At 44.5% G+C, this 15886-nt stretch overlaps 1 protein-coding gene across 1 annotated transcript in view; it reads left to right on the top strand.

The window, feature by feature from the left end:
- Nucleotides 1–15886, top strand: part of RPS6 (ribosomal protein S6) — a 69055-nt gene that overhangs the window by 13692 nt on the left and 39477 nt on the right. The gene's annotated exons all lie outside the window — the stretch shown is intronic.

Genomic DNA, 15886 nt, shown 5'->3' with positions numbered 1-15886 from the left:
GTGGTGTGGGACAAGTATCAAGAATGTCAAAGTGCCTTGGGTGGGGGGGTGTTGGAGTTTGCGCTGAAACGTAAGTCAACAGGATCTGTGCAAGTGATACTGTTGAGTACTAAGTTGGAACAAACCTGGGCTTTGCCATGGCGGTGCCTCACATAATTGAAGGCTTTGTGGTCTCCCATTTTTGGAGGCTAGTTTTAATTCATAATTGGCTTTGGAGGTTTTCACTAGTGATCTAAATTTGCATAATGAGGCTTAAGGGGTATTTTTTACTATTTGGAATTTGTTCCTTTTTACTCTTGGACCACAAGGGTACAAAAAACTCTAGCATTGTTGACTAAACATATGGAACTGGGTACAACCCCCTTTTATAATGCTCTGGATAGCTAGCTGGCAATCTGACAAGGTCAGTGAGGTTAGAATCAGAGTGACCACCCCCGCAAAGAGGCCAGTCATTAGTGGAGTCCCCCAGGGCTCTGTACTAGGCTTATTCCTCTTTGTCTGTTCAGAGGCAGTCTGTAAATCCCCTATACAAGTCAAATTTGTTGGTTACACTTGGGTTGTATAGTGGTCATTAGGTTCATATGTGTAGACTAGGCTGAGAGAGCTAAATGTTATCTACTCATTAATCTGTCTCATGGGACAGACAAGAAGAAACTACAATGGGGTCCCAGAAACAATTCAGAAACCCACCAAAACCAACAGGTGAGACTATTTAAAGCATACTTTCTAATGTCCCTTTTCCCTTTCAGAACATCTGAATCTCTGCTTTTCTCTTTGGCAACAGATAGTTTCAGACAAAACCAAATGGGTTTTGAAGGTCATTCATGAAGGTCATAAGGCAACTGGAGGGAATACCTCCTTTTCAAGGGGTAGTTCCTCATCCACCAGGTCAGACTCCTTACTTCTCCTGTGCTTCAGCATACACTCTCAGTGAGTGATGGAACCAGTTCCTCCTTCCCAAGTTGGGAAAGAGTTTTTATTAGAGGCTGTTCTTACTGTCAAAGAAAATGCTTGAAGACCAGTTGTGGATCCTTCTTTCCTAAACCTGTTTTGTGATAGTGCCAAAATTCAAGATGCCACTTAATCTGTTGTCTCTTTTTCCTCGTTCAAGTTTCCTGGTAATACTTTGATTTAAGATGCTTATCACATCCCTATTTTTCAAGGCTTCAGGCATTTCTTAAGGGTTTTGTGTGTCTGGATCATGTTATTGGTTCTGTGCCTTATCCTTTGGACTATTAATTGCACCAAGAGTGTTTTGAAAGTGTCTAGCTCCAGATGTCCATCGTGTTACACTGCTGCAGTCATTACACTTGGGTTATCCTGCCGTCAGGTGGGTCCCCAGTCGGCCTGAGTTCCAAAGTCTTGGTCCGGCGTCGGTTGCTGTCGCTTCTTCCCTGACATCAGTGCGATGGGGGTATATAAGATGCAGCCAACGCCGCTTTCTTCAGTCTTTCTTGTAAACTGCTTTTGCTTCGGGCACCGCGCGGCAAGTGCTGGTCGGCCTACTCCTGAGATTTTCATTCCGAATCCAGAACCGAAGTCTTCTACAAAGCTAAGTACCCCGTTGGGGAAACTTTTTCTTGCCTCAGACCGATGTCAGTAAAAGTTAATAATTGTATTTCTTGTGGGAAGCAAATACCTCATAAGGATTTCAATTCTTATTGTATGCTATGCCTAGGCCCAGACCACGATGTCACTGGTTGTTGGTTTTGTGCTAGGTTTAACAAGCGCACTATTAAACGTCAGTTTGATTTTGCCCGACTTATTTTGGCAGAAAATTCAATTACACCATGCAGTCGGAACTACCGACCAGAATACATAAAGCGCAAAGACAAGGACAGGCATCAGAGGTCCAAAACTGACGGCTAATCCTCTTCTAGGCCAGTCGCCGGTTCTCCGGTTTTCAGCGAGGTGCCTTCGCAGCCCCTGGCGACCGCTTCTTTAGAACCACAGGCCGCCTCTGACTCCCACGTGGAGATGGCTGGGCCTTTAGATGCACAAGATTTTCAGCCTACCGAGACTAACCCTTCAGAGGGATCCGGAGTAGCTGAACAACCCGTAGCTTCAGAGGGTGTTTTCAGACCTACTCAGTTAACCATTAAATCTTCTGCTAAGTCTAAACCTCCTTTAAAAACAAAAACAAATTCAACATTCACCAGGACAGGCCTCCTTGCCTAAGAAACAAATGCTCAAAATGGCCGAAGACCTAATCACTCTGATCAGGGGGTCCCATCCCCCTCCTGAAAAAGGGCCTAGACAGGATGCAGACTATGACTCATCTGACCAGGTATCCATCTCTTCAGATTCATCCTCGGACCTAGGATACTTTTTACCCCCCTTATGAGGATTCTGATGCTGAGTAATCAATTCCATCAGCCTCTCCGCCTGTGGATTACTTCTTTGGAGAAACCTTACATACCATGAGGTAGCATTTCCATTGGGAGGGTCAGGATTACTCAGAATCCAAGAAAATGCTCATAGATTTCCTGTTATTTCCTCAACACAGACCCCTTGCTATTCCGCCAGTGTTAGATATTGTGGATGATGTGTATACTGAATCCAGTTTAAATGCTGATTCTTTACCTCCTGCTGTAGTTGAGCCATACTGATACTACAGAGTCCCTGACTCTCACAAATTTCTTTATAAAAGCCCTTTTGCTGATCCTGAAACTATTTCTCAGGGCCCCGAAGGGGTGAAGGCCTCTTCAGCAAAGAATCCAGTCCCCTCTGACAGATATTCCAGAGCATTAGACAGATGGGGGAAGAGTATATACATCTGCAACTTTAGCAATGAGGGCCTTAAATCGCCCGTTTCACATGCTAAAATATCAGCAATTTTTAATGTCTCGGTTGAAACAAAAAAAAATGCTTCGAAACTGCGATCCTCCTAATTATAAGGAAATGCAGGATTTATTGCATGCAGCTGAACAAGTGGGAAAACATACTTTGCGATGTGGGTGTTCATCGTGTTACCCTGCTGCAGTCATCACACTTGGGTTATCCTGTCATCAGGCGGTCCCGCAGTCGGCCTGAATTCCAAAGTCTTGGTCCGGCGTCGGTTGCTGTCGCTTCTTCCCGGACGCTAGTGCCGGTCGGCCGACACCTGAGATTTTCGAATCGAATTTCAGTCCGAAGTCTTCAAAGGTAAGTACCCCGTTGGGGAACCTTTTCTTGCCTCAGTCCGATGCCAGAAAAAGTTAACAATTGCATTTCTTGTGGGAAGCAAATACCTCATAAGGACTTTCATTCTTATTGTATACCTTGCCTAGGCCCAGACCACGACGTCATTGGTTGTCGGTTTTGTGCTAGGTTCAATAAGCGAACTATAAAGTGACGCTTTGATTTCGCACGACACTACTTTGATAGGAAATTTAATTACATTATGCCGTCGGAGCAACCGACTACCGGCGTGCATAAAAACCAGACTCCGAGGCCTCGGCTGGGCTGGTCACCGGTTCTCCGGTTTTCAGTGAGGTGCCTACGCAGCCCCTGGCGACTGCAGAGTCGGAGCCCCAGACCGCTTTGGATTCTCAAGCGGAGAGTTCTAGGCTGACGCAGCCATTTTCTTTAGGCCCTACCGACCAATATTGCAGAAGGAGAAGCCGGTGCTGCGGAAACACCTTCGGTTACAGAAGGTGTCTTCAGACCGACTACTCTCGCCATAAAATCTTATGCTAAGCTTAAGACTCCTCTAAAACCAAAAAAGACTGCACATCAGTCTCCAGTTCAAGGCCCCATGCCTAAGAAACAGATGCTTTAACATGGCTGAAGATTTGATTTCTTTAATCAGGGCCCCCGACAAAAGGCCTTGACAAGAGGAGGATTATGCCTCCTCTGATCGTGAAATTTCCTCAGGCTCCTCTGAGGAACAGGATTACTCCTTTCCCCCTTATGAAGATTCTGATGCTGAAGATTCCATTCCCTCAGCTTCTCCCCCTGAAGACTATCCCTTTGGGGAAACCTTACATACCATGAGGGAACACTTGCACTGGGAAAGTCAGGACTACTCCGACTCGAAGAAAAGGCTCAGGTTTCTTTTACTCCCCCAGCACAGACCACTTGCTATCCCTCCAGTTTTAGACATTGTGGATGATGTTTACTTAGAATCTAGTCTAAATCCAGATTCTCTGCCTCCTGCTCCAGCCAAACCAGATAGAGTGCCTGACTCGCACAAATTCCTTTACAAAAGCCCTGTTGCTGACCCAGAGACAATCTCCCAGGGTCCTAAAGGGGCTAAGGCTTCTATGGCTAAAAATCCTGTACCCTCTGAAAGGGACTCCAGAGCACTAGATAGGTGGGGGAAGGTTTACACCTCAGCTACTCTAGCTATGAGAGCACTAAAATTGTCAATTTCACATGCTGAAATGCCAGCAATTCCTAATGTCTCAAATAAAACAAAAGAATAGCACGCACCCTCAACAGTCTGAATTCAAGGAAATGCAAGATCTGTTGCATGCAGCTGAACAGGTGGGCAAACATACTTTACAATGTGGATTTGATTCCTTGGAAGCTTCGTGTAGAGCAGCTGTTACTGGGTCTGTTATACGTAGGCATGCTTGGTTAAAGGAACAAACTTTGCCTGATCATGTTAAAGCAAAGTTACTAGATGCACCCTTACAGCAGGATGTCTTATTTGGGGTTAAACCAGAAGAGGTTTTAAAGAAAAATGGAGGATAAGGCAAAATCTATGCAGACGGTCAAAGATTTCTTACAGGTACAACCCCCACGCTTCAGCAGAAATTGGCCAGCAAAAAATTGGTCCTTTCCAGCTTCTGACAGACCACAGAGGGGTAAATACAGGCGCCCAAGGGGCAGAGGACAAGCACAAGTCCCTTACAAACCTCGCCAGTGGGGCACTGCAATACAGAAGGGAGGTGAAGACAGGTCCCAAACTACTAGAAGACAAACGCAATGACTTAAACCTCAAACTGCCAAGCAAAAATCTCTTGGTAGCTCCCTTGGGAGGAAAATTAGCATTTTTTTTTTTTTACAGACAACTGGCGCATCGTCACAAAGGACAAATGGGTCCTATCTCACAAGGGTACAGATTCCATTTCCACACCTTGCCAAGGATAAAAGGAATGCCAAACTTGCCACAAAATCAATGGGCAGAGGCACAAAAACAAATTACAGCTCTCATGGACATAGCCATTCAACTCGTACCTACACAAGAGCAAGGCCAAGGATTTTACTCAAGGCTCTTTCTAGTCCCCAGAAAGGACAATGCTTGGAGACCCATTCTGGACCTTTCAATTCTAAACACCTTCTTGCAAGTACCCAAATTCAAGATGCTAACACTACAGCAGCTTCTTCCCATGTTGAGCAAGAAAGCTTGGCTAGTAACGTTGGACCTCAAGGAGGCATACCTGCATGTCCCTATCAGACAAAATTGCAGGAGATATCTCCGTTTCATTGCAGGTTCAACCCATTTCCAATTCTCTGCACTGCCCTTTGGCTTGTCTACTGCACCCAGGGTCTTCACAAAATGCCTGGCACCAGTAATTGCATACTGCAGACAGAGGAATTCAAATATACCCATACCTGGACGACTGCCTCATCCAAGCAGAAAGCAAGGGCATTCTCTTACAACATCTGACTTTTGTAAAACACCTTCTGAGTTGCCTAGGGTACACAGTAAACAAAAAGAAATAAAAACTAGTGCCCTCTCAAAATGACATTCCTGGGTGCCCGCTTGAATACAATGGCCCAGATGACTTATCTGATGCCAGACGAACAACTACAACTAACTCAATACTTCAAAATAATGGCAACAAAGACGCAACTCCCTGCAAGAAAAATTCTGCAGGCCTTGGGCTTCATGGCATCTTGCATACTACTAATACCATTTGCAAAACTGCATATGAGGAAATTACAGTGGTACCTGAAAAGCGTATGGACTCAACACAGCCACAGCTTGGAAACAATGATGCCTCTCATTCCCTGCCTTCAACAGGAGTTTCTATGGTGGTCACAGGCATGTCACCTCAACAAGGGTCAGCCTTTCCCCTTGACCCCAGCCAGGCAAACTATGACAACAGATGCATCGGACTATGCCTGGGGGGCACACATGGCAGGACAGTGCGTTCAAGGCATATGGACTGCAGATCAAAGGAATCTGCACATCAAACAAAAAGAAATGCTAGCTGTACGGAATTCTCTGACAGCCTTCAAGGACCTCTTACATCCAGGACAGCTTATAATAAGGACAGACAACACCACAGTAATGTGGTACATAAACAAGGGGGTACATACTCCTACCCTCTATGCAGGCAAGCAATGACCTTGTGGAACACAGCACTGGCTTACCAAGTTCAATTACAAGCTCAATTCCTGCCAGGAAAAAAGAACACATTGGCAGACTACCTAAGCAGAAACATCATGGATCCCCACGAGTGGAAACTGGATCCACAAGTATTTGCAGTGATAACTCAGTTTTGGGGGTTAGACCTGTTTGCCAACCCCCAAAACTATCAGCTATCAAAATTCTGCACAAGGACATTTTCATCATCAAGCTTGGAAAGTGGACACGCACTCATTCATTTGGAAAATGCTGACAGTATATGCCTTTCCTCCATTGCTCCTTCTCACTAAGGTGCTGCTGAAAGTCAGGATGGAGAGACCTCGAATGATGCTTATTGCCCCGGACTGGCCACGCCAGCACTGGTACCCACTACTAAGGAACATGGTCCAGGGCCCACCATGGACAAATTCCTCATCTGCTCACACAGCAAGGCAGTCCGATTCTACACAGCCAGCTCAAAACCTTAAATTTGGCTGCATGGCAAATCACCTAAGCAACCAGCCAGCCCCTCTTTCACAAGCTGTTATGAATGTCATTATGGAGGCCAGGAGGCCCAGCACCAGGAAAGCCTACTCAGACAAATGGAAAAGATTTTGCGCCTGGAGCCAAGCTAAAGGCCAAAATACCCTTCAGCCGGACATCTCAGATTCTACAATATTTAACTGAGATGTTACACAAAGGACTTTTTCATCTATTAAAATCCACGCCTCAGCTATTTCAGCTCACTACAACACGGATCCTCCCTTATTTTCACATCCACTTCTAAGGCAGTATCTCGGAGGGGCAAAAAACATTAGGCCTCCCAGGAGAGTGCCAACACCAACTTGGGACCTCAGTCTTGTTCTGGAAAAACTTGCGCTGCCAGCTTTCTCAGCTGACTTAGTTTATATCATGGAAGACTGCCCTGCTGCTAGCAATTACTTCAGCCAGAAGAGTCTCAGAACTACAGGCACTAATGGCAGTAGAGCCTTTCCTCATTTTTCATCAAGACAGTTTCTCTACGAACTAACCCCTCCTTTATGCCAAAGGTGGTATCCAGTGTGGCTCTAAATCAAACCATCCACTTACCCACCACCTTTCCAAATCCACAGAACAAAGGAGAAAGACTCCTGCATTCCTTGGACATTCACAGGCAACTACGTTGCTACTTGGATAAAACCTAAGGCTTTCAGAAAATCTGACCAACTTCTTGTATCCTACGCTACAGCATCACAAGGAAAGGCTATCTTAAAACAGACCATTTCCAAATGGATGGGGCATTGCATACGTTTTTGCTACACCCATCATGGAAAACCAGTTCCTGCTAGCATAAGGCCCCACTCCACCAGGGCAGCAGCTACATCTACAGCCTTCCTCAGGGGGGTGCCAACCAAGGATATTCTGGAAGCTGCAACTTGGGGAGTTCAGTACACCAAGCACTGTCACTTACCACTTTTCTCTAAGACTAGAGCTGGCTTCGCCACTGCAGTTTTGCAGGGCCTTCTAGCCTCCTCTAACCCTGTTTGACTCCACCTCCCATCCTTAGCTTTGGGATTCTACCAAAGTGTGATGACTGCAGCAGGGCAACACGATGAACATAGTACAGTTTTGTACCTACCATAAATGTAGATGTTCGAGTGTATACCCTGCTGCAGTCCAGGTTACCCTCCCTCCATCCCCTCTGACCTAACTAAAACCTTTCAATACCCTAAAATCTGATACAACCTTTGTGGTGTATTTGCTTATAGCTGGAGGGATGTTTTGTTTGTGCTAAACTTTTATTATTGGTACTATCTACTGACCATCTTTTGGGGGGGGGGCACCTGACATCTGGGGCAAGGAAAAACTGAAGAAAATAGCGTCAGATGCCTCTTGTATACCCCTGAAGCACTGATGTCAGGGAAGAAGCGACAGCAACCGACGCCGGACCAAGACTTTAGAATTCTGGCAGACTGTGGGACCGCCTGACTACAGGATAACCCAAGTGTGATGACTGCAGCAGGGTATACACTCTAACATCTACATTTTATGGTAGGTACAAAACTGTACTTTTTGATTCATTAGAGGCCTCTTGTAGAGCAGCAGTTACAGGATCTGTCATTAGAAGACATGCTTGGTTAAAAGAGCATACGTTACCAGATCATGTTAAAGCAAAACTATTGGATGCACCTTTGCAGCAGGATGTGTTATTTGGAGTTAAGGCAGAAGAGGTATTAAAGAAAATGGAGGATAAAGCAAAATCTATGCAAACAGAAGAGGTATTAAAGAAAATGGAGGATAAGGCAAAATCTATGCAAACAGTGAAGGATTTCTTACAGGTTCAGCCTCCTCGATTTAGCAAAGATTGGCCAATGAAGATTTGGTCCTTTCCAATTACAGACCGACCTCAAAGGGGCAGATACAGACATCAACCACAAGGTCCTTACAGGCCTCGACAATGGGGTGCATCAACCCAGAAAGAAGGGGAAGACTGGTCCCAACCTTATAAAAAACAGCCCCAATGACTTCCCACTACAGCTGCCAAACAGTTCGGTCTTGGCAGCCCCCTTGGGAGGAAAACTGGCACTTTTCTATCACAATTGGCATATGATCACCAAAGACAAATGGGTTCTCAACATTGTATCTCAAGGTTACAGGTTCTACTTTCACACTCTGCCAAGGTTAAAAGGAATGCCAAATCTGCCATCAAATCAATGGGCAGAAGCTCAAAGACAAATTACAGCACTCATGGACATGAGAGCTATTCAAAAGGTACCAACACAGGAGCAAGTACAAGGATTCTACTCAAGACTCTTTCTGGTTCCCAGAAAGGACAAAGCCTGGAGGCCCATTCTGGATCTTTCTTCTCTAAACACTTACTTAGATGTTCCAAAATTCAAAATGTTGACACTACAGCAGCTTCTTCCCAAGCTGGGCAAGAAAGCTTGGCTCGTAACTTTGGACCTCAAGTAGGCATACCTGCATGTCCCTATCAGACAAAACTGCAGAAGATACCTCAGATTCATAGCTGGTTCAATGCACTACCAATTCTCTGCACTGCCCTTTGGCTTATCTACTGCGCCCAGGGTCTTCACAAAGTGCCTGGCACCAGTAATTGCATTTTGCAGACAGGAATTCAAATTTATCTGTACCTGGACGACTGCCTGATTCAAGCAGAGAGCAAGGATATTCTTCTAAAGCATCTGGCGTTTGTAAAAAATTTAAGTTGCCTAGGGTACACAGTAAACAAAAATAAATCAAAACTAGTGCCCTCGCAACAGATAATATTCCTGGGTGCCAGCTTGAATACAACGGCCAAGATGGCTTATCTCACTCCAGACAAGCAAGGACAACTGACTCACTATTTTCATTTAATGGCAACAAAGACCCAACTCCCTGCAAGAACAATTCTGCAGGCCTTGGGCTACATGGCATCTTGCATACTACTAATTCCATACACCAGACTGCATATGAGGAAGCTACAATGGTACCTAAAGAGTGTCTGGTCTCAACACTGTCAAAGTTTGGAAACAGTAATACCACTAATTCCTTGCCTTCAACAGGAGTTTCGATGGTGGGCTCAAGCTTGTCACCTCAACAAGGGACAACCTTTCACTCAACCCACAGCCAGGCAAACACTGACAACAGATGCATCGGATTACGCCTGGGGAGCACACGTGGCAGGAAAATTTATTCGGGGCAAGTGGCCCACAGTACAAAGGCATCTTCACATCAATCAAAAAGAGATGCTAGCTGTACAAAATGCCCTTGTAGCTTTCAAGAACCTTCTGCATCCAGGACAACTACTACTAAAGACAGACAACACCACATTTATGTGGTACATAAACGAGCAAGGGGGCACTCCATTCTTATCCCCTCTGCAGACCAGCCATAACCTTGTGGAACACAGCTCTAACCTATTCATCTGCAAGCACAATTCCTGCCAGGAGAGAAAAACACACTGGCAGACGACTTGCAGAAACATCATGGACCCGCACGAATGGAAATTACATCCACAAATATTCAGACTGATGACACAAAAAATGGTGGAGCCCGGACATAGATCTGTTTGCATCCCTAATGAACTGCCAGCTACCGAAATTCTCCACAAGGACTTGCCACCCACAAGCATGGAAAGTGGATGCCCTCTCATTCAGCTGGAAAAACCTACAAGTATATGCTTTCCCACCACTACCTCTCCTTCCAAAGGTACTCAAAAGCCAGGCAAGAAGAGCCAAAGATGATCCTGATTGCCCCCAGACTGGCCACGCCAGCACTGGTACCCAAATCTTAAAGAACTTAGCACAAGGCCCATCCTGGATTTTGCCTCAAATCCCACATTTTCTGACTCAGCACAACAATCGGATACTTCACAGCCAGCTAAGGACTTTAAACCTGGCTGCATGGAAGATTACTTAGTCAAGCAAGCAATGCCTCTCTCCAAAGCTGTTATGGATGTCATACTGGAGGCCAGAAGGCCTAGCACCAGGAAAGCCTATTTGGATAAATGGAAGAGATTCTGTGCCTGGAACCAGGCTCACAGCCTTGACCCTCTTGTCCCAAATATTCCTCAGATACTACAATATTTAACTGAGATGCTGGACAAAGGCCTCTCCTTTTCATCCTTAAAGATCCATGCCTCTGCCATCTCTGCTCATTACAACACAGATCCACCAATTTTTTCTAATCCCTTGCTAAAACAGTACCTCAGAGGGGCTTAAAACATAAGACCGCCCTGTAGAGCACCTACTCCAACTTGGGACCTCAATTTCGTGTTGGAAAAATTAACTTTACCACCTTTTGAGCCAGTTAACACAGCAGATTTAAAATAGGTCTCTTGGAAAACTGCTCTGCTCCTGGCAATAACATCAGTACGAAGAGTTTCAGAATTACAGGCACTAATGGCAGTGGAACCTTTCATCATTTTCCACCAAGACGAGGTGTCTTTAATAACAAACCCTACTTTTTATGCCAAAGGTGGTATCAAGTGTGGCTCTAAAATATTCACTTGCCAACTTTTTATCCAAATCCACAGAATAAAGGGGAGAGACTTCTGCGTTCTTTGGACATACACAGGCAGTTACGCTTCTACTTGGACAAAACCAAAGCTTTCAGAAAAACTGAGCAGTTGTTGGTAGCATATGCTGCAGGAGCACAGGGAAAAGCCATTTCAAAACAGACCATTTCAAAATGGATAGGACACTGTATATGTTTCTGCTATATACACTATGGGAAACCTGTACCTAACAGCATTAGGTCTCATCCCACCAGGGCAACAGCCACTTCAACTGCCTACCTCAGAGGAGCATCTACCAAGGACATTTTGGAAACGGCAACTTGGAGTTCTGTACATACCTTCACCAAGCATTACCATCTGCCTCTATACTCTAAATCCAGAGCTGGCTTTGCCACTGCAGTGCTGCAGGGCCTTAGCCATCCCTAATTCCTTATAGAACCAGCCACCGTACCTCAGTTTTGGGATTCTACCAAAGTGTAATGACTGCAGCAGTGTAACACTATGAACATAGTACAGTTTTGTACTTGCCATAAATGTAGATGTTGGAGTGTAGACACTGCTGCAGTCCAGATTACCTTCCCTCCTTCCCCTCTTACTTGCTGGCACGTACCTACGTCTTCTACCCTTTACTACCTATGGGGAGTATTTGCTGGTAACTGAAAGTTGTCGATTTGCTTTTCTTATGTATATTTTATTAGTAATTTGCATTGCCTACCTTTTTGGGGGCACCTGACATCTGGGGCAAGAAAAACTGAAGAAAATGGCGTCTGCTGCATCTTGTATACCCCTGTCGCACTGACGTAAGGGAAGAAGCAATGGCAACTGACGCCGGACCAAGACTTTAACTCAGGCCGACTGGGGGGACCGCCTGACGGCAGGATAACCCAAGTGTAATGACTGCAGCAGTGTATACACTCTCTAACCTCTACATTTATGGTGGGTACAAAACTGTACTTTATAGTTCGTCACGTGCTGCAGGGTATCATTTTTCCATAGTTGGGTGACTTCATCATCTTTGCAGAATCAAGTGTCGGGAGTCTCTCACTTGGGTGAGAGAGTTATCCAAGCTGGATTCAAAGTGAGCATTCGAAGTATTTTTTTTTTTTTTTTTTTTTTTTTTTTTTTTTTACTCTTTCAGGCAGGGTTGTGTTCCTGGGGTGTCGTGCCTAGGTCTGTTTCTAATGTTACTGTGTGAGGGAATACCTCAGGAGTTTGAGTCTCATGGCATGTATGATTCTCTTGATGCACATGGAGACTCCACATAAGGAAATTATGGTATCCAAAGTGTCTTTCTGGTCCCAGCACTGACATCCTTTGTCTCATGGTGTGATTTGTTAGAAGAGAAGTCAGTTGGTGGAGACAGCAGATTTCCCTAAACCCAGATTTCCCCTTCTCCTTTCCTGCTCAGAAGCAGTAGGTCACCACAGACAACTCAGCCTTTGCTTGGAGAACCTTTTTAAGGCGGAATGTGTGTGTGCAAGGTGTGTGGGACAACAAAGACAGATAAAAGGATTTAAATATGAAGTGCTTGCCCTGATCAATGCAGTTAACTGTCCAAATTATCTTTGGTCTCCTGGACCTCTTCAAGTTGTTATACCATAATGTGGTACCTCACCCAAACAATGGGTTGCCAGGTTGTTCCCCTTCGCAGACTTGCCATGTTAGCTTGGGATGTAGCTAGCGCAGTCTTTCTACAGGCATCCTACGTGCTGTCAGAGCAGAACAAGCCGAGCAGGTCAGGGGCAGACCCTCATGAATGGAAACTATATCAGGGAAGTCTTTCAAGATTTGAGCTGTCTGTTGAAAGTTCAAATTGACCTACAATCAGCTGAAAAGATTCCTCTTTAGGACTCCATGCAAGAATGCCTTGAAGATGGATGCCTTTTCCTTTCCTTTTACAGGAATGTTCTTCTACGCTTTTCTGGTCTTTCCACTGATGTCCAGGGTACATATAAATATTCATAAGGAATCCCCCCAATATCATTGTGATGATGACTCCTGATCTAGGCAGCAGCTCTCCCTTTTAGAGGCTGCCTGTGTAACCGGGTCTTAATTACTTTCAGGGACCTCTTTACTAGTACCTGCTGCATACCCTCAGTAAAGGCAAGAATGCCTGCTGTTAGGTTTCTAGTTGGTGACTACAACATAACCAGCACCCCCATTCAAGGCTTGTTTTCACTGGTTTAATATCTGTGCGATTTATTGTCCTGAGGGCTTTTTACTCCTCCAAGGTTCATTTATTGGCCATTTCAGTGTGTCCGTGGATCCTCTTTCAAGTTAATCTTGTATCAAAATTGTGTGTGTGTGTGTGTGTGTGTGTGTGTAACATACAGTGGATGTATAAAAAGTGTACACACCCCTGTTAAAATGCCAAGTTTTTGGGATGATAAAATGAGACCACAATAAATCCACTTCACTGCAAAACTTTTCCCACCTTTTAATGTGACCCATAACCTGTATGATTCAATTGAAAAACAAATCTGTTTGGGGGAAAAATATAAAAAAATAAAAAAGCATAAGCTGGTTGCATAAGTGTGCACACTCTTAAACTAATACTTTGTTGAACCACGTTTTGCTTAAATTACAGCATTCAGTCTTCTTGGGTACACACCTGCCATAGATTTAAAGAGACTTTGATTAAACCCAAATAAAGTTCAGCTGTCCTAGTAGGATTTTGCAGACCTTGACTCAGTTGCCTGCTACAGCAAAAGCCATGGTCTGTAGACAGCATACAAAGCATCAAAGGTATCGGTCAGGCGAAGGGTACAAAAAATATTTCCACAGCATTGAATATACCATGGAACACATTGAAGACGGTGATCAAAAAGTGGAGAAAATATGGGAGAGCAGTGACCTTGGAAAGAACTGGACATCCCTCCAAAATTGAAAAGACCAGACGTAAACTGGTCAGAGAGGCTGCCAATAGGCCTACAGCAACACTGAAGGAGCTGCAGGAATTTCTGGCAAGTACGGTCACATCTTCTGTATTCTCCATATGTCTGGGCTATGGAGTAATGTTGCAAGGCGGAAGCCTTTTCTTATACACACAAACATCCAAGCCAGCCTAAAATTTGCAAAACTACATAGTCTCCCAAAAACATGTGGGGAAAATGTGTTATGGTCTGATGAGACCAAGGTTGAACGTTTTGGCCACAATTCCAAAAGGTACGTTTGGTGCAAAAACACTCGCGTCACCAGAAGAACACCATCCCCATGGTGAAGCGTGGTGGTAGTATCAGCTTTGGGGTTGTTGTGTGTTTTTAGTCAAGGTGGAGGGAATTATGAGCAGTTCCAAATACCAATCACTTTTGGCCCAAAACCTTCAGGCATCTGCTAGAAAGCTGAAGATGTTGAAGGAATTTCACCTTTCAACACAACAGTGACCCCAAGCATATATCCAAATCGACAAAAGAATGGCCTCACCAGAAGAAAATTAAAGTTTTGGAATGGCCCAGCTAGAGCCTAGACCTAAATCCAAAAGAAAATCTGTGGGGTGACCTGAAGAGAGGGCTGTGCACAAGGGATGCCCTTGCAATCTGGCAGATTGGAGATCTTTTGCAAGGAAGAGTGGGCAAATATTGCCAAGTCAAGGTGTGGCATGCTGATGGATTCGTACCCAAGAAGACTGAATGTTGTAATTGAATCAACAGATGTTTCAACAAAGTATTAGTTTAAGGGTGTGCACACTTATGCAACCACCTTTTGTACGTCGTTTGTTTTTTATATATTTTTTTACCGTAACAGATTTGTTTTTCAATTTTACAGGTTATAGGTCACATTATAGGTGGAAAAAGCTTTGAAATTTATTGTGGTCTCATTTTTCTATATCACAAAAACCTGGCATTTTTTTTTTTTTTTTTTTTTTTTTTTTTTTGTGTGTGAATTGGATTAAAATCTTTCAATTGTTTTACAGATGTGTGTATTTTTGGGGGATATTACTTTCCACTTGTCAGCACCGTGTAATTTGCAGAGTCATTTCAGTTTCTCCCGAGTCACATTATATTTACCAGCTCCGTTTGTGTAGAGGGATGAAGCTCTGCTACAACCCGGCTGACTGGGGTTCACCTAACTGCTTGCTGCCTTGTTGGATCTGACATGGGAGGGGGGCAGGAGTTGTGTGGCTTTGAGAGAACACATGCCTGGGACGCAATGTTCCCATGGTTGATTACCCTAGTGGAGGAGACTTGGAGACCTCGTGGGAGCATTGTCTTCAAAGGGAGAGAGTTTTGTCGTTCTGTAAAGTGAGTGTCTTTGCTGATGCATGTTGACATGTGGAACATTGGGCATGTTCTGTGAATGTGCTATGGGGCGGAGGCTTTATCCTTCATGGCTGTGTGACGGCATTTCTCTGCATCTTTAGTGCTATTAGCATAAAAATCTAAACTGCCCTTGCATGTTCACTCTTCCCTTGTTAGTGTAATCGGGAAAGAAGACTAGTTGGTTGAATGCCCAATTTAGATTGATCTGAATGCCACTTTAGGTGTGAAAGTGGAATTAGCGGAGAGCAAAACTCCCAACTAGAACATAAAGCCTAGACCGTATTCTAATCGAGGTGGCTTGGTCCATGGAGAAGATGTGAGAACTGGAGGAGTTTTTGGGGTCTGGGCATA

This window comes from Protopterus annectens, chromosome 2.part0, assembly GCF_019279795.1.
Source record: "Protopterus annectens isolate FY-2018-M chromosome 2.part0, PAN1.0, whole genome shotgun sequence".
Lineage (NCBI taxonomy): Eukaryota > Metazoa > Chordata > Ceratodontiformes > Protopteridae > Protopterus > Protopterus annectens.
This window is presented reverse-complemented; position numbering and strand designations above follow the sequence as displayed.